This window comes from Cetorhinus maximus, chromosome 6 (genome assembly GCF_964194155.1).
Source record: "Cetorhinus maximus chromosome 6, sCetMax3.hap1.1, whole genome shotgun sequence".
In the NCBI taxonomy this organism is placed as follows: domain Eukaryota; kingdom Metazoa; phylum Chordata; class Chondrichthyes; order Lamniformes; family Cetorhinidae; genus Cetorhinus; species Cetorhinus maximus.
Window position 1 is genome coordinate 75,855,495 of NC_135884.1, and position 26,813 is coordinate 75,882,307.

A 26,813-nucleotide genomic window follows, 5' to 3' on the forward strand; every position below is an offset into this window, starting at 1 on the left:
TGGCGATATTAAGATAGGTGTGGAAGTAAGTTGTGAGGGAGAACACTGAGTTTGAAAAAGGATATAAACAGATTAAATGGGCAAAAAATTGGCAGATGGAGTATAATTGTGAAAATGTGTAAGATTTCGGGGTTTGGGCCACAGATACCTAAATAGGCAGTCGACTAGTCATAAGTAATTTTAAGATGGTCTATTAAGTTTATTAAGAAATAACTGTTTAGATATGATACATTAACTAATTAGACAGAAAAAAAAGTGAACGACCTTTAACAGTTCAGAGCAGTGACAAACGGTTGGTACAGAATGTGTTGATCTCATCTTCCTTCTCCTCCTCGTCCATTCTGAAGAAGGCAGCTAACAACGAATACTGCACCCTCACCTGAACCTCACCAGAATCTCTCACCAAGACCTCACCAGTATACAACCCCACCAGGACATAGTTCCTGTGCCTGAGCACTTGTTAATACATCCTTTTTCTGTGCGCTGGTAGCTTACCCAATGTCAATCACCTGTACAAACTATTCTGACCAATGGGCACAGGACAGTTACTCAAAACATCAGGGTGGTTACCATCGACCTTGTGCATCACCCTGCTCGACGTCAGCTTTTTAGTTTAGATCATGCTGAGGGTCATATCTTGGCCCTTTCAAAACACTTGCTTAGATAAGGGGGCACACAAGGTGCCATCCTAACAGCTTAGGAATGTCAACATGGCAGCCTGAACCAAGAATGTTTAGAGATCAAAATGTTTAGAAATCCTCTTTGCAGAGAGAGAATCAATGCTGCTTAGCTAGTTCCATAAAATGCAGAAAATACCCACTCATTTCTTACAAATGAGAGATTATTCACTTAAGTGGAAAGAATAGAAAAGCAATATATTATTTAAATGGATAGAGACTACTACAGTACAGAGTGATCTGGACGTCCTCATACGTGAACCACAAAAAGTTAGCATTCAAGTACTACAAATAATTAGGACAATAAATGGAATGTTGGTCTTTATTGCAAGGGGGCTGGAGTATTGGAGTAAGGAGGTCTTGCTACAACTGTACAGGATGTGGGTGAAATCAACCAAGAGTACCATGTATAGTTTTCATCCCCTTATTTAAGAAGGAATATACTTCATTGGAGGCAGTTCTGAGAAGATTCAGTGGGTTGGTTTCCAGGATGAGAGGTTATCTTATGGGGAAAGGTTGACCAGAATGGGTCTATACTCCCTGGAGTTTAGAGGAATGAGAGGTCACCTTATTGAAATATCTAAGATTCTGAGGGGGCTTGACAGGATGGATGCTGAGAGGTTTTTGCACCTTGTGGGGGAAGTCTAGAACTAGGGGCATAGTTTCAGAATAAGGAAACAGGAAGGAATTTCTTCTCCCAGAATGTCGTGACTCTTTGGAATTATCTACCCGAGAAAGCTGTGGATGCTGAGTCATTGAATTTATTCAAGACTGAGATAGGCAGATCCTTGAACTATAGCAGAGCCAGGATTATTGGGAACAAGCAAGAAAATGGAGTTGAGACCAAGATCAAATCAGCCATAATCTTATTTAATAGCGGAGCAGGCTTGGAGAGCCATATGATCCACTGCTATTTCTTATGTTCTATAGATCTAGACTGAATGCAAAGTGCAATAATAAACACTGAATAGTTAGGATATAGAATGCACTGCCTAAGTGGTGGAGGCAGATTCATTTATGGCTTTCAAAAGGGAGTTGGATAAGCACCTGAAGATAAAAGAAATGGAGTTACGGGGAAAGCAATGGCGAATGGGACTAGCTGAATTGCTCTGCAGAGAGTTGGTGTGAACTTGATGGGCCGAAAGGGCTCCTTTGTTGTAACCATTCTCTGATAGTCATCTGTTCCCACACAGCTTCTTGGCCATACTGATCACAGAATCACACAGCGCAGAAGAGGCCCTTCGGCCCATGATGTTGCCCAAAAGTAGATACATTGCAAGATTGGGCATGGATGAGGGACTTGTCTTTCAGGATGACACTACATCCACCCTACTCAGCCCGCCAATGACAAATGACTTAAGTAGTTTCAGACAGTGAACAGGACAAGGCATACACTGCTGCACCAGAGGCACCCAGCAGACAATCATGACACTTACCCTTTGAGGAAACATTGGGATAAAAAATGATCTCATATACACAGGTCACTTAGAAAAATAATTTTATCATGCTTTATTTCGGCTTTCTACACAATTCATTTATATCTCTTCATTTCAGACATCCTGCCTGCAGTATGACAATGATAGGTTTACAATCTGATATGAAGACCCAACAGAGTAGGTACTCTTTCTATCAGTGTTTAAAGAGAGGAGTGTTTCTGTTACTGTCTTGTCTGAATGCTGTTTTCTGGTGCTTGCTAATATGTAAAGTCAATATTTTTGCATAAGTAAACTGTTATGGCAAATTCAGTGCTCCAGATGTTGAAACAAGAAATTTTACCATTTTGGCAAGGAAATGATAGCTGAAATGTTTTGGCTGTGGTCTACCCAACTTCACAGTCTGTATGTGCCATACAATACAAATCAGCAACATTTTACTCTAAAGGGAAGCTAGTGATTGGATATTTTAATGGTTATATTGACGCAAGAGAGGCTGTTGCCTCTGCCTTAATCTTATATTTCAGGTCTACAGTGAAAAGGGCCTCGGTAAACACAAATACAAGAAGCTGCTAATGTCAATATTGTGCCAGCCTTGGACACATGGACCTCCTAATGGTCACAACTGACAAATGGCTACATTCTGTATTAATTACAGAAGTTTGAATGAGGTCACCATTAAAGTGGCTCAAGTGTAGACTTTTTTCAGAAGCCAAGGATGTTAACAACCTGGGACTGAATTCCGGCTGTGTACATTCAGTTATTTGGTCTGATTTCCAGCTGTTATATGCAGTATGCCTGTAGTAGGGTTACCCATGAGATTGGACCACTTAACAAATCTTCAGCATCTATTGAATGAGAAAGCAAGACTGACTGAAACTTATTTAAAATTAGCAATTTTTGAGAGGAAAATATTCAGAGGCTGCATTGGCCTGGATTTTGCTCCATGGACATGTTTATTGCTGGTAGGGTAACACGTAACACCCGCTGATTTGACTCCAATCTAGCCCTGTCAAAATGAAGATAAAGTCTTTACAGCAAGTCCCTGCTCTGCAACAAAGGCCACCTTAATCCCAATGGCTGCTGCTGCAGCTAAGCACCAGTCAGCTACTTCAAATCCCTGTGCCATTGAGGCAGTACTGAGAAGAAGTAGGATGCTAAATTTGAAAGAATATACAATTTTGGTCAGCAAGTGATCAGAAACCAAAAGATGTTACACACTTCTGTGCATTAAGGAATTAATTGTACTAACAAACTATGCAGCTTGATTTGTGGCAAGGTGGCAAAACCCTGAGAGCCAGGTTATCTGAATATTTCTGAAATGGGAGTGATGGTAGTTGCAGAGGAATGTCAGCATATGAATGATTGGATATAATTGAAGGATACCCCTCAGAAACTGTCCTTGTAGATACCTGGCAGTATGGCGACATGTTCTCTGAACTGATCTCTCCCTCAGTCAAGGCCTTGGTTGCCAGCTGATCCTGCTGCACTTTGTCATTTTCCTGTTCCTCCAAGGTATTAATTAGCCCTTGGGCAAAATGGTGTAGTGGGCAGAAAACCACAACATGGTGTGATGCCCTGGCTGGATTGTACTTGATTGCCTCCTTGGATCTACGCAGACACCTTCGAAATACCAATGATGTGCTCAGTGAGAATCCTGATGATATTATGAACGTCATTGGATCAGTGCACCTTGGGAATCAATGGGATCTGAACCAGTTTTCTCAACCCTTGCTGTAAGCAATCCTCTTGATTACCGCTCTGCCTTCCTGACACCTGCCTCTCACAGATGAACAATGGTTGGCTTGCATGCTGTTTTGATATTTTTAAAAATGCAGATTCCTGTATTGCAGATATTCACATGCATCAAGGGATGCTTGACTTTGGTCAGCAGAAGGTGATATTGAGCAAATGAAACATTTTCTTTTGAGAAACTATAATGTTTTTTAGATGGGGAAGATGCTGTGTTGTGGGCAGTCACTTGTACCTTGGGAAATACAGCCAATCTGTAAAAGTTGCCAGGTTTCTTGTCCTCACACTTGAGGTTCATAGGAAAGGAAACACATTGAGTTGCTTGCACTAACCACACATTGGTGGACAGGCAATTGGCTGATGTTGCATGAAAGGAACTAGTGGAATTAGAGTTTCATACCAAAGTACTGCCATCAACATTGGATCTGGCAGAGTTGAGGTCGAGGGAAATAGGTGACATAACTCTGTATTGGCTCATGAAGGAACTTCAGCCTTTGAGTATTTGTGAGCCCGGAAATTCTGAAATGACCATATAGCTTGATGAATCATAGGCCCTAAAGTTTTGCAGGTGTTCTTCCACATATTCCCTTTCACTATAACCTCTTTTTTTTCCTTTTCCAAATATTTATTTGCTTCCCATCTAAAATATCAATATAAATTCTGTACCCTCACCCCCCCGGCATAACAGCCATACAACCATAAAAAAAAAAATCTCCCTTCATGCTTGTGATGTGTTTAATGTTTATGCTTTTTTGTTGAAGGACATTTTAGTTAAAAAGAATTGTTATATAAAACCTGCCAGTGGGGTGTGCTAAGCCCCAGATGAAAACAGAATTACCTGGAAAAACTCAGCAGGTCTGGCAGCATCGGCGGAGAAGAAAAGAGTCGACGTTTCGGGTCCTCATGACTAATGTCATGACTAATGTCATGAGGACTCGAAACGTCGACTCTTTTCTTCTCTGCCGATGCTGCCAGACCTGCTGAGTTTTTCCAGGTAATTCTGTTTTTGTTTTGGATTTCCAGCATCCGCAGTAGTTTTTTGTTTTTAAGCCCCAGATGTATTGCCCTCTGGTGGAGAATAAGGAATGAAGGAACCTTCTGTTTTTCATACAGAAGTTGAAGTTCAGAAGCAAATAGCTGTGTGTGTATTCTTAATTGTTAAGAGGTGACAAAACACTTCAATACTCATGGTGATAATTTTAAATTTTCGCTCTTTAGTCATTGACTTTTATCTCTAACAGGAGACCCCATTGCAGTGTGAGTGGGGAGGGGGGGATGCAGAATGTGGGGAAACATCTTGCTATGATGTTGCAACCTTCATGAGGTGTAGGGCAGACTTGATTTTTACACTGAATTTACAGCACTAAAGAGGCCATTCAGTCCAACTGCTCTGTGCCAGTGTTTATGTTGCATGCGTACCTCCTACAACCCTTCTTAATCTCACCCAATCAACATATTTTTTTCCCTCGTGTATTTATCTAGCTTCTAGCTTGCTCTTAAATGCACCTATATGATTTAGCTCAACTATTCCTTGTGGTAGTGTGTTCCACATTCTCACCGCTCTCTGCCTAAAGAAGAATTTTCTGAATTCCCTATTGGATTTATTAGTGACCCTCAAGGCCCCTAATTTTGGTCTCCCCCCACAAGTGAAAACTTTGGGCTGAATTTTACACTGGAGGCGCTGTTGGGCTGTTAATTGGTTTGATATGGGCCTTCTGCTCCAAATTGGAGAGGAAGTCCTGCCTCAGCTGATCAAATGGCTGGAAGCTCTCTTGTCCCAGCATCACCAGCGGAAGCAGTGGTCACTGCTGGGATTGCAACAGTCCCTGAGGAAAAGATGCCAATGGAATGTGGACAAAGGTACATCCGAGGTCTTGCTGAGGCCAGGCTGGCAGGCCATGGCAAGTGGGGTGGAGGTCCAGGATGGATAGAGCAGGGATAGAGGAGAAACATGGGGGAGGGAATACCTTGGTGAAGGTCCTCCAATTGACAGGAAGATCCAAAAAGGAGGCACCTTCCCCTGCGCCCGGCAGGCTGGACACTTGATGCCATCCTCTATTGCCATGGGTAAAATCCCAACAGCAGCAGGACAGGGCCCTTAAGTGACCATCAATTGGACACCGAAAGTCTCAATTGGCCACGGACAAGTGGGGCACCCAGCGTCTTCTCTGCTGTTGGTAAAATTGCAGCAGGGCGGGTAATTAGAAGTCAGACACAGAGGCTGAAATTTTCCATCGGGCGCCATGGAGGAGTGAGCAGATAACATGGCGGGAAGGCCAAAAATCAGTTTCACGCCGTTGTGAAACCAGCTTGCAATTGTCCGCTGCAACTGTCAATGGCAAGCCACCTTTCCCGCTGCCGCATATGGGACCATCATTTTAATAAATCTGCTTCTAACTATAAGCCCTGCTTGCTGGAATTGTTTCCCCCATGTTTATTTCTCGCCCAAGCTAGCGGGAAAACACGCCGGCCCAGAACACATCTTGACAAGTGTGATGTGCAAAAGTCGTGACTTGTTCACATCACAGATATCCAAGGAACAGAAGATGCTGGAACCCTACAGCTACTGGACCCCTGGAGGATGCTGGGTGGATGTATATGGACATGACTCCGCTGCGAAGCAGGTCATAAATGGTTGAAGATCAGTGTTGATGTCTGGATCTGCTTCAGGACATCCATGTCTTGGCCATGGTGTGCTACGGATGATTGTCCAGGAGGTGGAGAGGAAAGTCTAGGTTTGACTGGCAGAGGAAGGTGTACGGAGGGTGGGGGGGGAGGGAGTACAGGGGGAAGAGGGTGTAACGGGGAAGAATGCGGCAACTGAGGAGGTAGGTGTAAGAGAAGGAGTTCTGAGGGAGGGAAGGACTTCAGAGGTGGAAGGAGTTCAGAATGGGGGAAGGATTCCAGGTGGAGGAAGGGATAAGAGTAGAGGAAGGACTAAGGGGAGGGGATAGCCAGGTGAACATGTAGGAGAGGGATCTGTGGAGTCAATGGCTGCCTCCTTGTGAGGGAAATGAGGGTGGGCACGGTAGGAGAGAATGGTGAGTATGAGAGAGGGCAGAGTGAGCCGGTGGGGTGGGAGGGTGAGGATGTGACCGTGGTGGTAGAAGGGATGGCGAGGGTGGTTGGTGGGGACTCGGAGGCAAACACGGACCCTGCGGGAGGGAAGGAGGAGGCCGGGGAGATCAGTGTGGATAGGGGCAGTGTTCTCGGGAAGGTTCATCTGGATATCCTGGAAAGAGAAAGGTTCTGGTTGGTAGCTGATGCTGGGGAGGTGGAATGTGATGCCGGGGTGGGGGTCAACAGTGATGGGGTAAGAGACAAAGGGTGAGCACAGGTGCTGCATGGGAGTGTGATCAGTGGGTGGGCGGAGATGCAGGTCTGCTTAGATGGACAACTGAAAGAGAAACCCTGCAGGCAAGTGACAAAATACATTCACCTGTGCAACCACTTGCGATCAGAAATTAACTTTTCTAAGCCTACCACTTCTTCTAGGTGCTGCCCTGACATCTGCAGCAGGGGTGGAGACATCCTGTGCAATGGTTGGCCCTGTTGCATCTGATGACTTCGGTGTGGGTCCTCTGGAGAGCCGAGGCCCTGAGGGCCCCGGCTTGCTTTGGCTGTTCCGTAGGCCAGTTTCTCCCTCTGTGGTGACGAGGGGGACGGGCAAAGGGGACTCGAAGGGAGAGAATAGGCTCAGATTCCTGAGTGGATGGCCCAGGGGTGTCCAGCTGCTGCTCAAGGGCCCGGCCTGACTCCTTGAGGGGAGGGAACACCTGGAGGGAACTCGAGGTGCCCCATTTCCCCCTCGCGTTGCCATTGCAGGAACTCACCCATGGCTACCGCAATGGAGTGCAGGTCTGCGCACATCTCCGCGTTCTGCTGGACCAGGGTCTCCCTGGCGTCCATCATCCTTCCCATGGAGACCTCCATAAGTGCATATGTAGGCACCACTTCATCAGAGAGCAGGCAGACACACTCCTCCAACTCGCGTGCCACTCTGTTGAAGGCTTCCAACAGCTTTGCGTGATGTTTCCCTGCCTTCTGCTGACTCTCCACGATCAGTTGATATCGAGAAACTCATCACCTGACTCAGACCTCACAGATCCCTCTTCCCCAGCAGCCCTCCGAGTGCCAGGGAGCTTGGCTGAACCTGTCTCCTCCTGCTGTGTCCACGTGTCCATGCAGTGACCACCAGATTGTGAACCTGAGCCTGCTCTGGGTCCAGATCCCACCGAGTTGTGTGTCTCTGCATTGGTGGGGGGTGTGGATAAATACTGTGACAGGTCTTCCAGGCTGCTTATTTCCAGCTCTGCAATGGAGGAGGTGTCCTCTTCTTTGGAGGTGCAGACCTGGATGAAGCTGAGGGACTGGCTGGCTGAGGGTGTTGGTCGCTTGGCAGAATTCTCTGTGAACCAAAGTAGAGATAATTAGTGCATGACAGCAGAGTCAAAAGCAGGAGAGAGGGCACTCACAGTTGTGTTGAGAGAGGGATGATGTGGTGCAGGATCCTTACGCGGGTGTTCGTCACCAACCTCGCCGTTGCCAAAGGCACAGCCCATGTCCTCACCAGTCAGCGTGATGGCATGCTCCTTAAAGTGAATGAGGGGCCTAATGTGGGCCACCCAACCCCTGGTCTGGGACCTCTCCCTGCTGATGTGAGCAGGCTTCTCCTGCGTGAAAACTGATGGAGAGAGTGTGAACAGAACACATGGCAATGCGTGGAATGTTTGTGTGGTGAGCAGAACCATGGACCAGATGAGGACACGAGCTCCAGAAGATATGAGCTTGATGGAGATGTGAGGTTGTATGTGAGAGTTAGTGGTGTTGCCCCTTGAGGTGTGAGATCCCTGGGGATGTGTGATGGGTTTGAGAGTGTGTGAGTTGAGAGTGCTGAGAAGAGTGACTTTCCCTGGCAGAACGGATGAGACCATTCATCCTTTTGCACTGGATGGCTGTCCTCTTTTGCTGGGTGTTGGCACTGACCACCGCTGCCTCCAACTCCCATGCTGGATTGGTGACCTTGCTTGCTGGTCTCCGCCCAGAGCAGGGGTACAGGACTTCATGGTGGGCCTCCACTGCCTCCAGCAGGCGTTGATGGAGGTGCCGCTAAATCTGGGGCAGCATGTTTCCTCCCTTTGGCATTCATCAGTTCCCAGCAGCTTCCTATCCCTTGAGTGCTAGTTCTGTGCAGGGGTTGCCTTTAAATATGGCACCTGGATTACTGAAGACCTGAGGTGACTATGGGGCGGGCGAATCAGAGGATGCCCCACCAGTGACCCAGTGTGTTTCCCAGGAGTACATAATTAATGAGGCAGGTATGGGATGATACAGCATGAAAAGCCGCCGTTGTGGCCAGCAGGTAAAATGTCCTTTTTCTCGCCTGCTGCTGCACTTAGTGCAAATCTGGGACAATCCTGCCTTGAGCCACTGCCATTGCACCTGATTTTATGCCCGCCATCATGCCCCCAAAGAGCTATAAAATCCCAGCCATCATCTCTACATATACCCTAAGAAACTCTTTCATAATAAAGATCTCCAATAGGGCTCCCCTAAGCCTCCTCTTTTCCAGAGAAGGGAGTTCCAGCCTATTCATTCTTTCCTCAGCTTCTCAGTTTTGGTATCCTCTTTGTAAGCCGTTAAGGGCTGAGAGCCCATGGAGGCCGCTATATTGGGGAGGCAGACACTTTCTCAGGGAGATTATGTAGATAGGTGAGAGCTGGGGAGTCCAGAGAAGTTGCTAAGAATCAGGAAGATTGAGGGAATCACTGAGAGTCAGGAGGTCTGGGGAGAGTTGATAAGTCTGAAGAGGTCACATTGTCAGGAAGGATGATAAGAGCTCTCATGATTCGAGAGGCTGGTAAGGTCACTGAGAACAAGAGTTTTGGGGAGGTCACAGAGCCAAACAGTTTGACAAGATTGCTGAGGGTAGGAAAATTGTTGAAAGTTCCTGATTCAAGGATACCGAGGAAGCTACTGTAGTTTGGAGAGGCTTTGGAGGTAGCTGAGCCAGGATTTCCATGGAGGATACTGATGATCTTTGAATTCAGGGAGACTAGGGAAATAGCTGGAGCTCGGGCAGTCGGGGTGGGAATGATGGTGAGCCCCACCGTGGAAATTTTCTGTTTGTGCTCCCAGTGCCCACTCTCCTTTTGGCAAGAGAACTATTTTAAAAGAATTAAGTAACTTTCCTGGGGTCATCCTTGGAAACCACCAGAGCATGAAGTAGAAGTATTTATGAAGTCATAAGAAAACACTGAATCCTTTCGTAAGAAATCACTGCAGTTGACATTCTGTTAGAAGCTGGATGAGGAAACACACATCATTTATCTATAGTGCCTTCACGAATCTGTTGCCACTGTAAGTTGCTGCAGGCTTTTTAAAAGTACAGTATCTTGGTACAGTACTGTACTATAACAATAGCTCATGGCATTCCGCCATGAAAAGTTGTGGAATTGATAAATCTGGATGTTTGTTGGCTTGCATCAGAAAATAAGCATACAAATTACTGGATTAATGTAAAAACCCAACTGCTTCAATAAATCCCTTCACTGAAGTGGAGCTGCCTAGTTTGAATTAGGTGTTACTAGCATGATTGACTCTTGAAAGCCTTAGGAGAAACTCAGGATGGCCAATAAATACTGCCATCCACAGCTTTAAAGAAAAAAATAAAGGCTTTTAAAACATGCTTCCTTACTCCTTCCCATTGCCAGTGTGTTAAGCTCATGAGTTGTGCCAATGCATATTACAATGACCTGTCACTGAAATGTCTACAGCATTAGCAGCACTATCCACAACGAGGATTCTTGGGAATTTAATTTCAGAGAAATTTTAGTAGTAATACACAGACTACTATATCATTTTCTGCACATTTTGTTTGAGTATTTGGAAAGCTTGTAGCATTATGGCGTCTTCATTAGTAAGAAGCAGATGTACAATGCGATTTGTCTGCCAAGGTCCCTATTTGATGTGTCTCATGTGGATGTTTATTCCACCTACCCTTGAGGAGCTGGCAGTATCCACCTGGCCCACTATCCAAGGACTATATACCTGCTGAGGTTATGTCATATGATTTCGCACTGAACCATATCAACAGAGGCAAAGAGAAAAAAATGCTGAAGTTTAAAGGTGAACAATTTTTTGTTTGTCAGTGTTCTTCAGATTCATCGAAATCTGTGAAGATTAGAGAGGAAGGTGGAGAAGAACCAGAGTAGTCAGAAATTGAATCATGATATTCATAGCAAAGCTCGAAAATTTACTGTGGGAGATACAGTTTTCATGCAAAATTTTAGAAACAGACCTAGTTGGGTTCCTGGTATAATTGTTTCTGAAAATGGATCTTTGTCATACCAAGTGGAAGTGGAAGACCGGATTGTTTGAAAACTGAACGAAAAACTATGGCAAGCAATTGTGTTAAACATCAGGGGAAAGTAACTAAAGGAGAGTCATACCACCATAGCTAATAGGATCTTAGACTCTGGGGAAAAAACAAAATAAAAATTGACCATTAATCACAGAATTTAAGGAGATGAAAGAATAATTGAAATTACAGTGAAAAACAAACAAGGCAGAAATATTTCTAAAAGATTTGCAATAAACTTGGTGTACCAGACAGGTTTCTTTCTTGAAACAGAGAACTTTATTTGCAGAGCTCTTGTAGAAGCTACATGCTTGAACCAGGTCCACGACAAGAAAGCTCTGTCCCTAAGATTTCCTCATTTAGGGCTGATTCGTCAGTACAATCACATGACACCTAAAAGCAGTAGGAAAGGTTTTACCCACAATCACTACATTCCTCCCCCTTTAATTTTTTTACACTTCTTATTTACAAGAATATCTTAATCCACAACATACATATATATAAAATATATACACACACACAGGTCATGTGATTAAAGATTAAGTCTCTGAGATGGTTTTCTAATTCAGTTAGAGTGACGTAGCTCTACGATTTGAGATTCTCCCACTGAATCAACATTATCAGGAACTGCAGCATCAGGGACATCCTTAGACAATAGCAGTTCACAGTTAGTTAATTCAACGGAGACATCAGGTATGTCTATTTTAGGTCTACCTGTCACCTCAGGGATTAAAGGTTAGACATCACTTACAGGCGGAATAACTGGGTGTTGGGAGTGTCTCCCTAACTCCTTAGATGATCAACATGTTTTCGAACAATCTGGTCTTCCATTTCCACTTGGTATGATAAAGGTCCATTTTCAGAGACAATTATACCAGGAACCCAGCTAGGCCTGTTTCCAAAATTTAGCATGAAAACTGTATCTCCCACAGTAAATCTTCAAGCTTTGCTATGAATATCATGATTCAAATTCTGACTACTCTGGTTCTTCTCCACCTTCCCCTCTAAGTTTGGAAACACAAGAGTTAACCTTGTACGAAGGCGGCGTTTCATCAGTAATTCAGACAGTGTTGAGCTCATAGTTGCATGAGGAGTCGTACGATAATTGAGAAGAAAACGTGAAATTCGAGTTTCTAAGGTTCCTTCGGATAACTTCATTCCTAATTTGAAAGTTTGCACTGCTCTTTCTGCTAACCCATTGGATGAGGGATGATATGGTGCTGTTTTAATATGTTTAATTCCATTTAAACTTATGAATCTCTAGAATTCCGTCCATTATCCAAAACAATGACTTCTGGTAGGCCATGTATACTAAAACATTGATGCAGCTTTTCAATATTTGCACACAATGTCGGTGATCTAACTTCTTACACATCCATCCACTTAGAATGCGCACTGATGATCAATAAAAACATGGTACCTAAAAATGAATCTACATAATCTAAATGTAGCCTAACCCAGGGTCAACCAGGCTACTCCCCACGGATGCAGTGGAGCTGAAATGGGCAACTTCTGTTGTTGTTGGCACGGGAGACAGTGCTTAACCATTTTTTCTATATCACACTCTGTACCTGGCCACCAGACACAGCTTCATGCAAGCATCTTCATCTTTGAAATGCCTGGATGCGCACTGTGAAGCTCTGTCCAGTGTGGTTCCCTTCCTTGTGAAGGGTCGATGAGCCTTGATCCCCACAACAATGTTCCATCTTGACAACTTAACTCAGTTTTACGGACATGAAATGGTCTTATCTCTTCAAAGACTGGTGCATTCGACCATCCTTGCAATACCTGGTCTCAGACTTCTGATAAAATTGGATCCCTGGTTGTCCAGTTCCTTATTTGCTTCGCACAGGCCGGTGAAGAGTCCAAGAATAACCCTTCTCGGCTGCAGTCAGGGTTCTGGAGCCTTTTCGAACCATCTTCTATCCTGTGACAACACTGCTCCCACACCGTAGGGACATGCATCACAGGTTAATAATTCTTTTGATGGGTCATAATGTACAAGTAGATATGATGGGCGGAATTTTACAGCCCCATTGCAGCGGGGGGCGGGGCCGTAAAATGTGGCAATCCACACAGAAGTCCATTGATATAAGCGGGATCATAATATCCCACCAGTGTAAAGTCCCGCCCGATGGGTGTAATAGCTCCTTTACTTTTATGAAGACTTCTTCTTGTTATGCCTTCCATGACCACCGATGGTTCTTCTTCAATAATAAGTGTAAAGGGGCTAACACTGTTGACAAGTTTGGCAACAAGCGACCATTATAATTTCTCATGCATAGAAAAGACTTTGAGTTCAGTGACACTGGTAGGAGAGGATTGCCCTGATTTTCTCCTCTACTGGATGCCAACCCCTGGGCATCCATTCGATGACCCAAGTAAGATTTCAGTTGCTTGGAAAGTACACTTCTCTTTTTTCAATTGTACACCAGCTTCCAAAAATCTCCTTAAAACCTCTTCTAGGTTGGCCAAATGTTCAGCTACCATTGATCCTGTGATCAGGATGTCATCTAGGTACAGTACTACTTGGGGAAATCCTTGCATTAGGCTTTCCATGGTCTTTTGGAAGATTGCACAGGCAGATACACCAAAGGATAGGTGTGTAAATTGGTACCGGCCCTTGTGCGTGTTGATTGTTATATACCCTCTAGATGTGCTGTCCAGCTCTAGCTGTTGGTATGCATAGCTTATGTCCAGTTTGATGTAGGATTTTCCTCTAGCTAGCTTAGCGTACAGATCTTCAATCCTCAGGATAGAATATTTATCTAATTTCGTAGCCTTGTTCACAGTTAATTTTGTAGTTTCCGCAAATGTGAATAATTTGATCTGGTTTCATCACAGAGTCGATGGGCGCTGCCCATTCTGAAAATTGGACTGGCTGTATGATGCCTAGCTTCTCTAAGCGGCACAATTCTGCATCCACCTTCTCCTTTAAGGCACCTGGCCTTAAGGAACCGGGGTGTCACCTCCAAATCTACATATATTTTTGCTTGTAGGCCTTTTATCTTTCCCAATTTGTCATGAAATATGCTGCCATACTTCCTTAACAGTTCCTCCTGTTCTCACTTGAAAGACTTCTGACCATAGAACACTACAGCACAGAAAACATGCCATTCGGCCCTTCTAGTCTGTGCCGAAATATTATTCCGCTAGTCCCATTGACCTGCACCTAGTCCATAACCCTCCAGACCTCTCCCATCCATGTATCTATCCAATTTATTCTTAAAACTTAAGAGTGAGCCTGTATTTACCATGTCAGATGGTAGCTCGTTCCACACTCTCACCACTCTCTGAGTGAAGAAGTTCCCCCTAAACCTTTCCCCTTTCACCCTAAAGCCATGTCCTCTCGTGTTTATCTCTCCTAATCTAAGTGGAAAGAGCCGACTCGCATTTACTCTGTCTATACCCTTCATAATTTTGTAAACTTCTATCAAATCTCCCCTCATTCTTCTATGCTCCAAGGAATAAAGTCCTAACCTGTTTAATCTTTCCATGTAACTCAACTCCTTAAGATCCGGCAACATCCTAATAAATCTCTGCACTCTCTCAATCTTACTGATATCCTTCCTGTAGTTAGGCGACCAAAACTGCACACAATACTCCAAAGTTAACCTCACCATAACATCCCAACTCCTATACTCAATACTTTGATTTATGAAGGCCAGTATGCCAAAAGCTTTCTTCACAACCTTGTCTACCTGTGACGCCACTTTCAGGGAATTATGTATCTGAACTCCCAGACCCCTTTGTTCCTCCGCACTCCTCAGTGCCCTACCATTTACTGTGTATGTCCTACCTTGGTTTGACCTTCCAAAATGTAACACCTCACACTTTTCCGCATTAAATTCCATCTGCCATTTTCTGGCCCATTTTTCCAGTTGGTCCGGATCTCTCTGCAAGCTTTGAAAGCCTTCCTCGCTGTCCACAACACCTCCAATCTTAGTGTCATCAGCAAACTTGCTGATCCAATTCACCACATTATCATCCAAATCATTGATATAGACAACAAACAACAATGATCCCAGCACAGATCCCTGAGGCACACCACTAGTCACAGACTTCCAGTCTGAGAAGCAATCATCCACTACCACTCTGTCTTCTCCCACACAGCCAATTTCGAATCCAGTTTACAACCTCTCCATGGATACCAAGTGTCTGAACCTTCTGAACTAACCTCCCATGTGGGACCTTGTCAAAGACCTTACTAAAGTCCATGTAGACAACATCCACAGCCTTTCCTTCATCTACTTTCTTGGTAACCTCCTCGAAAAACTCTACAAGGTTCGTTAAACACGACCTACCACGCACAAAGCCACGCTGACTATCCTTAATCAGCCCTTGGCTGTCCAAATAATTATATATCCGATCTCTCAGAACACCTTCCAATAATTTACCTACTACTGACGTCAGGCTCACTGGCCTGTAATTACCTGGTTTACTTTTGGAGCCTTTTTTAAACAACGGAACAACATGAGCTATCCTCCAATCCTCTGGCACCTCACCCGTGGCTAAGGACATTTTAAATATTTCTGCCAGGGCCCCTGCAATTTCTACACTAGTCTCCCTCAAGGTCCAAGGGAATATCATGTCAGGCCCAGGGGATTTATCTACCTTTATTCGCTGTAAGGCAGCAAGCACCTCCTCCTCTTTAATCTCTATATGTTCCATGACACTACTGCTTGTTTCCCTTCCTTCCTTATACACTATGCCAGTTTCCTGAGTAAATACTGATGCAAAAAAACTGTTTAAGATCTCCCCCATCTCGTGAGGCTCCACACATAGACGACCACTCTGATCTTCAAGACCAGTTGAGCTTAATTTTTTGTAACCAGTCGCGGCCCAGAAGACTAGGTCATTCACCTGCTACAATGATCATTGGAAGCTGGGCTGTCTGTTGCCCATAGGACACAGGTGCAGTGGCAGTGCTCTTTACCTGTATTGACTCTCCAGTATATGTCTTCAGCTGAGCTGTGGTTTGCTCCAGATTCAGTAGCTGGGTACCTTTACTTAGATATTTAAGTGTGTGTTCTCCCACCACTGGTCGATGCTCCTGTGTCTCCCTCCATGACTAGAGACTTCCCATTCCCTTGAAGGGTGATGGTGATTGGTTCAGTTTTTACTGCTTTGACATTGTATAGGGAATAGATATCAATATCAGCAGCTTCTGGTTCAGTTATATTGTGCATTTCAGTCATCCCGGTCTGCTGTCTGTTTGGTTGTCTTGATTTCGCACTGCATTGCTTTATAACATGTCCTTTTTTTGTGACAGTAGTGGCATTCTGCCTCCTCAAATCTTCAGGTTTCCGGTGGATGGTTACTCCCACATCTGTAATATTAATTTCTGAATTGCTGCTGAGATGCTTCCACCATGCCTTTTTATTTTTCGAGTAGCCGAGACTGTTTCCAGCTTTATGGCTGTCTCTCTGGTTTTTGCGCCACGCCCAGCAGTAGGTTCCTGCCCCAACTGAAGAGCGGCACCATGTTGTACACTCTGCAAAGCCTGCGAGTCCCTCTCAGCACTCTCCAGTGCTAGCGTTATTTCCATGGCGAACTTCAAATAATGTTAACTTCTGCAAGTAAATAGCACTGAATGACGTCGCCATGTACACCACAAACCAAACGATCTTGCAACGTTATTGAGTGTAGCTCAGATGTTGCAGTTCTCAGTCAACTGTCTTAACTTTGCAATATAAGTTGCGATTGACACACCCAGGGCCCTTACTCTCTGCATAATTACTGATGGCTTCTGCTGAAAATGTGTCTTCACTAGGTCTACCAGCCCATTAAAAGATTTAGAATTGGGTGCGTTCGGCGCCTTCAGACTATGGATGAGGTTATGTGTCTTGCCCCCGCAGACACTTAAGGAATTGCTTTCTGCTTCCCCTCCGCTGTTACTTCATTCGCCACAAAATAAAAACTTAGGTGCTCTATGTACTGGCTCCAGCCTTCCATAGATGAGTCATAAGGGTTGATTCTGCTGAAGTAGCATGACTGGTGAGTATACATTTCTTTCTTTCCTTAAGAATTGATGCACTCACATTAACGAAGGTGAGGTGCTGCGTCGGAGCTATTTATCCTTGTTGCCAATTGTAATAAACTTGGTGTATTGGACAGGTTTGTTACTTAAAACAGATAACTTTATTTACAGAGCTCTTGTAGAAACTACATGCTTGAACCAGGTCCAAGACTAGAAAGTTCTGCCCCTAAGATTACCCATGCTTAGGGCTGATTCATCAGTAGTCACATGATCCCTAAAAGCAGTCGGAAAAGTCTTACCCACAATCACTACAAGATTCAAATGTTCACAGTTTGTGTTTCAGAGCAATAATCTGCATCAGAAGACAATGGATATATGTCCTTTGAAACCAAACTGCACGCAAGGTTCTGAAAACAATCAAAGTAGTTAAGTGATTGGTTGGAGAGTATTTTGCTTGTTTTCTTTGAAAATTTGTGAAGTTTATTAGTAATTGTAAGGTTTTAATTGTAGTAATAAAATTTACTAGTAATAGTAAAGGTTATTGGGAGTAGTAGGGTGTCTTAATTATAAATTAATTTAGAAAATAAATTAATTAACACATAATAATGGCTGGACAGGTGATGTGTTGCGACTGCAGAATGTGGAAGCCCCTGGACACCATTGTGATCCAGGGCAAACATGTCTGCAGTAAGTGTCTGTAGCTTGAGGAGCTTCGGCTCAGAGTCCTTGAGCTGGAGACAGAGCTTCAAACACTATGATGCATTAGGGAGGGGGAAAGTTACCTGGACGCTTTGTACCAGGAAATGGCCACAGGCCTTAGGATATGGCTTTCTGATTTGGTCAGTGGTCAGGGAGAGGAGGATGTGACTGTGAGTGAGACAGGTATGAGGTTTCGGAAGTTAGATGTGGAGAAGTTTCAGCCCTTGCAATTGTCCAACAAGTTCGAGGTTCTTGCAGCCTGTAAGTATGAAAGCAAGAGCTGCAAGGTGGATGAGCAAACTGACCATGGCACCGAAGCTATTCAAGTGGGGGGAGTTAATGGGGATAGTGGTAGTAGGGGGACAGTGTAGTCAGAGGAATAGACACAGTCCTCTGCAGACAAGGGCGTGAGTCCAGATAGCTGTGTTGCCTGCCTAGTGCCAGGGTTCGGGACATCTGCTCAGTTTCAGAGAGGAACTTTCAGTGGGAGAGGAAGGATCCAGTTGTTGTGGTCCACGTTGGTACCAATGACATAGATAGTACTAGGAAAGAGGTTCTGCCTAGGACTTATGAGCAACTAGAGGCCAAATCAAAAAGCAGAACCTCAAAGGTAATAATCTCTGGATTATTACCTGAGCCACGAATAAATTGGCGAGGGTAAATAAGATTAGAGAGGTGAATGTGTGGCTTCAAGACTAGTGTGGGAGAAATGTATTTCAATTCATGGGGCACTGGCAGCAGTACTGGGGAAAGTGGGAGCTATACCGTTGGGATGGTCTTCAACTGAAACATGCTGGGGCCAGTCTTCTGTTGAGTCATATAACTAGGGTGGTAGAGAGGGCTTTAAGCTAAATAGTGGGGGGAAAGGATCTTGCAAGAGGAGATGTAGTAAATCAAAGGGAAACAACAAGGTAATAAAGCAGAGTAGCAATTTGGGTAATGGTAACCAGAGTGTGGCAGGAAGGGACATAATACAAACTTAAGAGTGCACCAGCAGATAAGGCCAGAGAGTGCAAAAATGGTGAAAAGACAGAGTTAAAGGCTCTGTATTTGAATGCGTGTGCATTTGTAACAAAATGAATGAACTGATAGCCATTAACGAGACATTTGACAGTTCCAAAAGATAGGAAGCTGGGGAAAGGTGGTGGGTAACTCTGTTAATTAAGATGTCATTAATGCAGTAGTGAGAGATAACCTTGGCTCAAAAGAGTATGATGTAAAATCAGATTGGGTAGAGATAAGAAATAGTAACGGTAAGAGGTCACTTGTGGGAGTAGTTTATAGGCCCCCTAACAGTAGTTACACGGTAGGACAGAGTATGCAGGTAGAAATTACTTGGGCGTATAAGAAATAATCATGGGCGACTTTAATCTACACGTAGGTTGGGCGAATCAGATTGGCAAAAGTAGCGATACTTTTGATTGCGGGTTCAAAAGTATATTCGGGATAGTTTCATAGAGCGGTATGTTCTAGAGCCAGCCAGTGAGCAATGAGATAGGATTAATCAATAACCTCATAGTAAAGGAACCTCTAGGTGACAGCTATCATATCATGATAGAATTTTATGTTCATTTTGAAGGGGAGTCTAAGACTAGTGTTTTAAACTTGAATAAAAGTAACTATAAGAATATGAAAGCGGATCTAGCTAAAGTGAATTGGGAAACTGTGTTAAAAGGTAGAACAGCAGAGATGTAGTGGCAGACTTTTAAGGAGATATTTAATAACTCTCAGCAAAGATTTATCCCAGTGAGAAAGAAAGACTTTTTTAGAAGGATGCATCATCCATGGCTGAAAGGCAGTGAAGGATAGTATCAAATTAAAAAAAACATTGTACAAATCTGCAACAATTAGTGGTAGGTCAAAAGATTGGTTGCATTTTAAGAACCAGCAAAGAATGACTAAAAAATAATGATGAATATGAGTGAAAGCTAACTAGTAATATAAAAGCAGATAGTAAGAGTTTCTACAAGTATTTAAATAGGAAACGAGTAACTAAAGTTAGTGTTGGTCCTCAAGAGAGAGAGTCTGGGGAATTGATAATGGAAAACAAGGAAATAGCAGAGATGTTGAACAGGTATTTTGTATCTGTCTTCACTGTAGAGGACTTAGAAAACTTCCCAAAGATACTTGAAAATCAATAGGTGAATGGGAAAGGGGAACTTAAAGCAATCACCATCACTAGGGAAAAGGTGCTGGGAAAACTATTAGACCTAAAGGCTGACAAGTCTCCAGGACCAGATGGCCTGCACCCTAGGGTTTTAAAAGAAGTGGCTGCAGAGATAGTAGTTGCATTGATTACAATCTTCCAAAATTCCTTAGATTCTGGAAGAGTCCCAGTGGATTGGAAACTAGCTAATGTAACGCCTTTATCCAATAAAGGAGGGAGACAGAAGGCAGGAAACTACAGATTAGTTAGCCCAACATCTGTCATTGGGAAATTGCTACACTCCATTATTAAGGAGGTTATAGCAGGATACTTATAAAGTCATAATTTGATCAGGCAGAGCCAATATGGGTTTGTGAAAGGGAAATCATGTTTATCTAATTTATTAGAATTTTTTGAGGAAGTAACAAGCAAGATGGATAAAGGGGAATCTGTGGATGAGGTGTACTTGGATTTCCAAAAGGCATTTGATAAAGAGCCACATCAAAGATTACTACACAAGATAAGATTATATGGTGTAGGGGGTAACATATGAGCATGGATAAAGGATTGGTTAGCCAACAAGAAGCAGAGAGAAGGGATAGATGGGTCTTTTTTGGGTTGGCAAGCTGTAACAAATGGAGTGTCACAGGGATCAGTGCTGGGGCCTCAACTATTTACAATCCACATCAATGATTTGGATGAAGGGACAAAATGTAAAGTAGCTAAATTTGCCGATTACACCAAGATAGGTAGGACAGTAAGTTGTCAAGAGGAGGTAAAGAATCTGCAATGGTATATAGATAGGTTATGTGAGTGGGTGAAAAATTGGCAGATAGAGTATAATATGGGAAAATATGAACTTGTCCACGTTGACAGGAAGAATAGAAAAGCAGTATACTATTTAAGTGAAGTGCAATTGCAGAATCCAGTGGTACAGAGAGCTCTGGGTATCCTGGTACATGAATCACAACAAGTTAGTATGCAAGTGCAGCAAGTGATTAGGAAGGCAAATGGAATGGTGTTGTTTATTGCAAGGAGAATGGAATATAAAAGTTGAGAAGTTTTACTGCAGCTGTACAGGGCCTTGGTGAGACCACATCTGGAATACTGTGCAAAATTTTGGTCTCCTTATTTAAAACATGTATATAATTGCATTAGAAGCATTCCAGAGAAGGTTCATTCAATTCATTCATTAATGGATGAGGGGCTTATCTTATGAAGAAAGGTTGAACAGTTTGGACCTACTTAGAAGAATGAGAGGCGACCTTATTGAAACATAGAAGATTCTGAGGGGATTTGATAGGGTAGACACCGGGAGGATGCTTCCACTTGTGGGAGAGACTAAAACCAGGGGACACATTTTAAGAATAAGAGGTCTACGGTTTAAGATGGAGATGAGAATTTTTTTCTCTCAAACTTGTTAGTATGTGGAATTCTCTTCCCTAGGAAGCAGTGGAAGCTGGGTCATTGAATTTATTCACGGCAGGGTTAGACAGATTTTTGATAGACAAGGAAGTCAAGGGGGCAAACGGCAAAGTGGAATTGAGACCAGAACCAGATCTGCTGTGATCTTATTGAATGGTGGAGAAGGTTCAAAGTGTTGAATGGGCCTACTCCTGTTCCAAAGTCCTGGACCGTAAAAAAGGAACATTCTCATTGCCTCTGATGGACATGGCTGAAGACCAAAATGTTCAGCAGAAAATACCAAACACCTTACATGAACTGAGAAATCACCAAGGGCCAAAATGAAAGTCTCTGCTTTTTTATAGTTCTGGCAAAGTTGATACAAAACTGCTGATCAAATTCCATCTATTTCAGCTAATGGACAACAATCAACAAATGAGAATGGGAACATCATCAGCACTGTCTCTTCACAGCTAGGCCATAAGGTGATTCAGATTGTTTGGATTTGCCCTGAAAAGTAATGTGTCTAGATGTAGCAGTAAATGGTATAAATACACTTGAGTTACTCACACTGAAGTGTGAGCCTGAAAGCCTTGACAATATAGATTGCCACACTTTAGAAAGAGGAAATGCAGGCTGAGATTGGAAAACCTTTTTCTTAGTTAGGGTCTGTGCTGTTGACACAACTTCTGATTGTAATAAAAACAGAAAATGCATCCGCAGTATTTTTCTTTTATCTTCTGATTGTGTTTTGTTGCCCATGTCAGGGAGAAGGCTGAGGTTATTGTATCATTTGGCCTATAAAGTTGAGAACCACAATTGTTATGGTGTAGGAGGAGGCCATTCGGCCTATCCCGTCTGCACCGGCTCTCTGAGCATTTTAACTTAGTGCCAATCTCCTGCCTTTTCCCCATTAACCTTGCACATTGTTTCTATTTAAATAGTCATCCAATGCCCTCTTGAATGCTTCATTTGAACCTGCCCCCACCAGATTTCCAGGCAGTGCATTCCAAACCCTAACCACTCGCTGTGTGAAAAAGTTTTTTCTCAACTCCCATTTGCTTCTTTTGGAAAACATTTCAAAACTGTGCCCTCTTGTTCTCGATCCATTTATGAGCAGGAACAGTTTCTCCCTGTCTACTCTGTTCAGACCCCTCATGCTTTTGAGAACTTCTATCAAGTCTCCTCTTAGCCTTCTCCTCTTCAAGGAAAACAGTCCCAACTTCTCCAATCTTTCCTCATAACTGACGTGTCTCATCCCTAGAACCATTCTCGTGAACCTCTTCTGCACTCTCTCCAATGCATTCACATCCTTCTTATAGTGTGGTGCCCAGAGCTGTACACAATACTCCAGCTGAGATCTAACCAGTGTCTTATATAAGCTCATCATAATCTCCCTGCTCTTGTACTCTATGCCCCTATTAATGAAGCCTAAAATACTGTATGCTTTAGTAACAGCTCTCTCTATCTGTCCTGCTGCCTTTAATGACTTGTGTACATATACACCCAGGTCTATCTGCCCCTGCACACCCTTTAGAATAGTATCCTTTATTTTATACTGTCTCGCCATGTTCTTTGTACCCAAGTGTATCACCTGACACTTCTCTGCATTGAACTTCATCTGCCACCCAACTGCCCACTCCACCAATGTGTCAGTGTCCTTTTGAAGTTCTACACTGTCCTCCTCACAGTTTACAATTCTCCCAAGTTTTGTGTCATCCGCTAACTTTAAAATTGTCCCCTACACCAAGATCTAGATCATTTATATATATCAGAAAAAGCAAGGGTCCCAATACCGATCACTGGGGAGCTCCACTATAAACCTTCTTCCAGCCCGAAAAATACCCATTAATCATTACCGTCTGTTTCCTATCCCTTAGCCAATTTTGTATCCACGTTGCTACTGTCCCTTTTATTCCATGACCTGTAACTTTGCTCACAAGTCTGTTGTGTGGCACTGTATTGAACGCCTTTTGGAAGCCCATATACACCACATCAAGGCCTTGCCCTCATCAACCATCTCTGTTACCTCTTCAAAAAACTCCAAGTTAGTTGGACACGATTTTCCTTTAACAAATCCATGCTGACTCTTCCGAATCAATCCACGTTTTTCCATGTGACTATTAATTCTACCCTGAATAATTGTTTCTAGAAGTTTCCCCACCACCGAAGTTAAACTGACTGGTCTGTAATTGCAGAGCAGATCCTTACAACCTTTTTTGAACGAGGGCATAATGTTTGCAATTTTCCAGTCCCCTGAATCCAGAGAACATTGAAAGATTATTGCCAGTGCAATTTCCACACTCATTTCCTTCAATATTCATCCGATCCTGGTGCCTTATCAACTTTAAGTACCAACAGCTTATCCAATACCACCACCGTATCAATTTTGAACCCTTCGAGAGACTGAGTTTCCTCCTCTGTCACTATGACCTGGGCAGCATTTGCCTTTTGGTAAAGACAAATGCAAAAAGACAGATACAAAACAAATGCAAAGGCACAAGTTCTTTTGAAGAGCAATCCTATCAGACCCGCTATGCTCTTCCCCCAAACTCCTACAATTTATTTTTCTTTAAGTATTTATCCAATTCCCTAATGAATCAGTTTCCACCTATGAGACAGTGCATTCCAAATCCTAACCACTCGTTGTGTAAAAAAATTCTCTCATGTCACCTGGTAGTTCAGTGAGGAAATAGAGACGATATCCATCTACTATCATTATCCATATTGGATGGGGTTTCTGTAGAAGTCTTTTGGTATAGTTTATTTTATTCTTTAATCATATGTGGGCCCATTTGTTGCCCATTCCTAATTTCCCTTGAACTGAGTGACTTGTTAGGCCATTTCAGAGGACAGTTAAGAGTCAACCACATTGCTATGGCTCTGGAGTCACATGTAGGCCAGACTAGGTAAGGATCGCAGATTCCCTTCCCTAAAGGGATTAGTGAACTAGATGGGTCTTTACAACAATTGATAGTTGTAATGGGCTATCAGATATACTGTGGGAGCATAAATGAAGAACTTCAGCATAGGCTACTAATACTTTACAAAGAGATTTTTGGAAAGAAGGATATAAGTATTGGAGTTGGTTTTGTCAGGGAGCATTTTGATTACATTCTCAGTTGCCTGGGACCAACTTACTCAACTGTAGAACTTCCATTAACCTTGAAGACAAGTCTTGTGTTGAAGCGAGTGAACCTCAGCACGCTACTTCTACATTATGGTCCATGATGCTACAAGTACCTGCAGATCATGTCCTGCTCAAAATAAAGGCTCATATTCGGCCACTTGTTTTTTTTTAAATTCAATACAAGTGGACAGGAGATGAAGGTGAATAGAAATTCACTAAAGCTGAGCCTGATAAGGACTGGCTGTGATTCCCAGATTCATCTGCCAAGACTTGCTTTCAATTTCATCGGTATATGGAACTGCTGATAATGTTCCCTCAAATGCACACAGTTATCTGGAATGTATCGTGCATTGAAATAAATAGGCTGCCACAGTAGCAAGTTTGAGGGGGCTGAACATTAAAGTCCAACAGCAAAAGCAAGAGCAACTGGTGAGAGAGCAGGAAAAAGTGCAACTGTGATTGGAGGAACAGCAAGGCAGGGAGAAAGAGAATCCGTGATTGGTGGGGTAGTAAGTGCAGAAGAAGGGGAATCTGTGAACGGAGGGACAGCAAGATTGGGTTGCGGGGTGGGGTGTGGGCGAAGGTATATCTGGAATTGAGCAGTGCACAGCAAGAGGGTAGAAGGTAAAGAGCTGGACAAGGCTTCAGAGCCCTGGGAGAAACTCAGCTTCAGAACGCACCAGATTCATTGGTAGAGGTAGAGACTTGGAAAAATTCTCCTCAAGCCAGTCGGCCTGTGAGGGAAGAGGAGTGGCTGAGCCAGATGAAAATGTTGGGGCCCATGTAAATCTGGTAGCCAGCCCTTGATTAGAGCAAGACTCAGGAGTGCTCTCCATTAAGCAGCTCTCAATGGCCTAGGACCTACAGCTGAATGGCCAGAAAGGCCCACTAAAACTAAGGCACAAAGGCAGTGAGCACAGCCAGAAAGACACACTGGGCTGAAGTTGATTGATGGATTCATTCTCAATGAGCATCTAATCTGCTTTCTGACAAGCAGGCTTATGATGCAAATTAGTCATATAAATGGAATATGGCCAAAAGACACCTGAGACACACAGGTTAATTGCAACTGCCTAGGTTAATAGATGAGAGACCAGATTGTGATTTTATTTCACTGTTTGGTGGGATGAATGGATTTTAATGTTGTTCATAATCTAAGCCCAGATTTTCAAGCTGTGAGCAGCTTGCTTGCTCTTTTCACGCTTCACCTACTTCCCTGAGCTCTTGTGTTGGAAAGGGGGAGTTATCAGTCCAGGTGTGGGACATGTGAGAGTAGAGGTAGAAGGGGATAGATGAGAAGTAGAATGGGACCTGTGAGAGCAGTATTATAATGAGACCAGTGAGAGGAGAGGTGGAATGAGACTTTGGAGGAGAGGGAGAATGGAACCAGTGAGAAGAGAACAATATTCCCTTTAAGAAGACTGCACAGCAATGTAGAATGTACCACACATTGAAATAAACAGGCCACTCATAACGTCACAAAATTCACTACCTATTAAAACATGAACTGCCCATCGATAAAAATATAGTGATCAGAGGAGTTTATAGCCCATCTGGTACAAGGATAATGCAGAGGGAACATTGACTGTTGATGTATACGCAGAAACTTATGCAGTTGGATCAGCAGAGCTGCTGTCAAGTCCTGTTTGACCATCTGCCGTGAATGCCTGCAAACATTGTGTACACCTGAATCCTCAGTCAAATGAAGGTGCCACCTTGGAATTCAACAGTATGGCCATTTAGTAACTTTAGAATAGGACAAGGACCATAAAGGTACAAATAGTGGTATAAATATGAGAGACTATACTGAAATATCTGATTTGGAACATGTCTGAAATATAATCCTTCAGTGATGCTATCCATTCTATGAACATGAGTGAGAGCAATGACATTTATATTGGAAACATAAACTGTAGGTACTGCTTATGGTCAAAAACTGTTGCACAGCCCTTGTTAGCTTAGTTAGCTACTTTCTGAAGTATTCTGAGATTGCAGGGGTAATTTCAAAGCTGGACGCATAACCATGCAAATTTGTAACAAGCTGGACGACTTGTTCTTCACTCTCCTGAAGGAAATGCTTAACCAAAATCTACATTATTCCAGCCATTGTGGTGACAAAATCACTCCTCTTCTGTCCACAAGTGTGACAGCAGTCTCCTTGTTGTTCACCAATTTCGTTGTCTACATATCCATGCAGTCAACCATGAGCTACTGTTTCCAATTCCCTAGCAT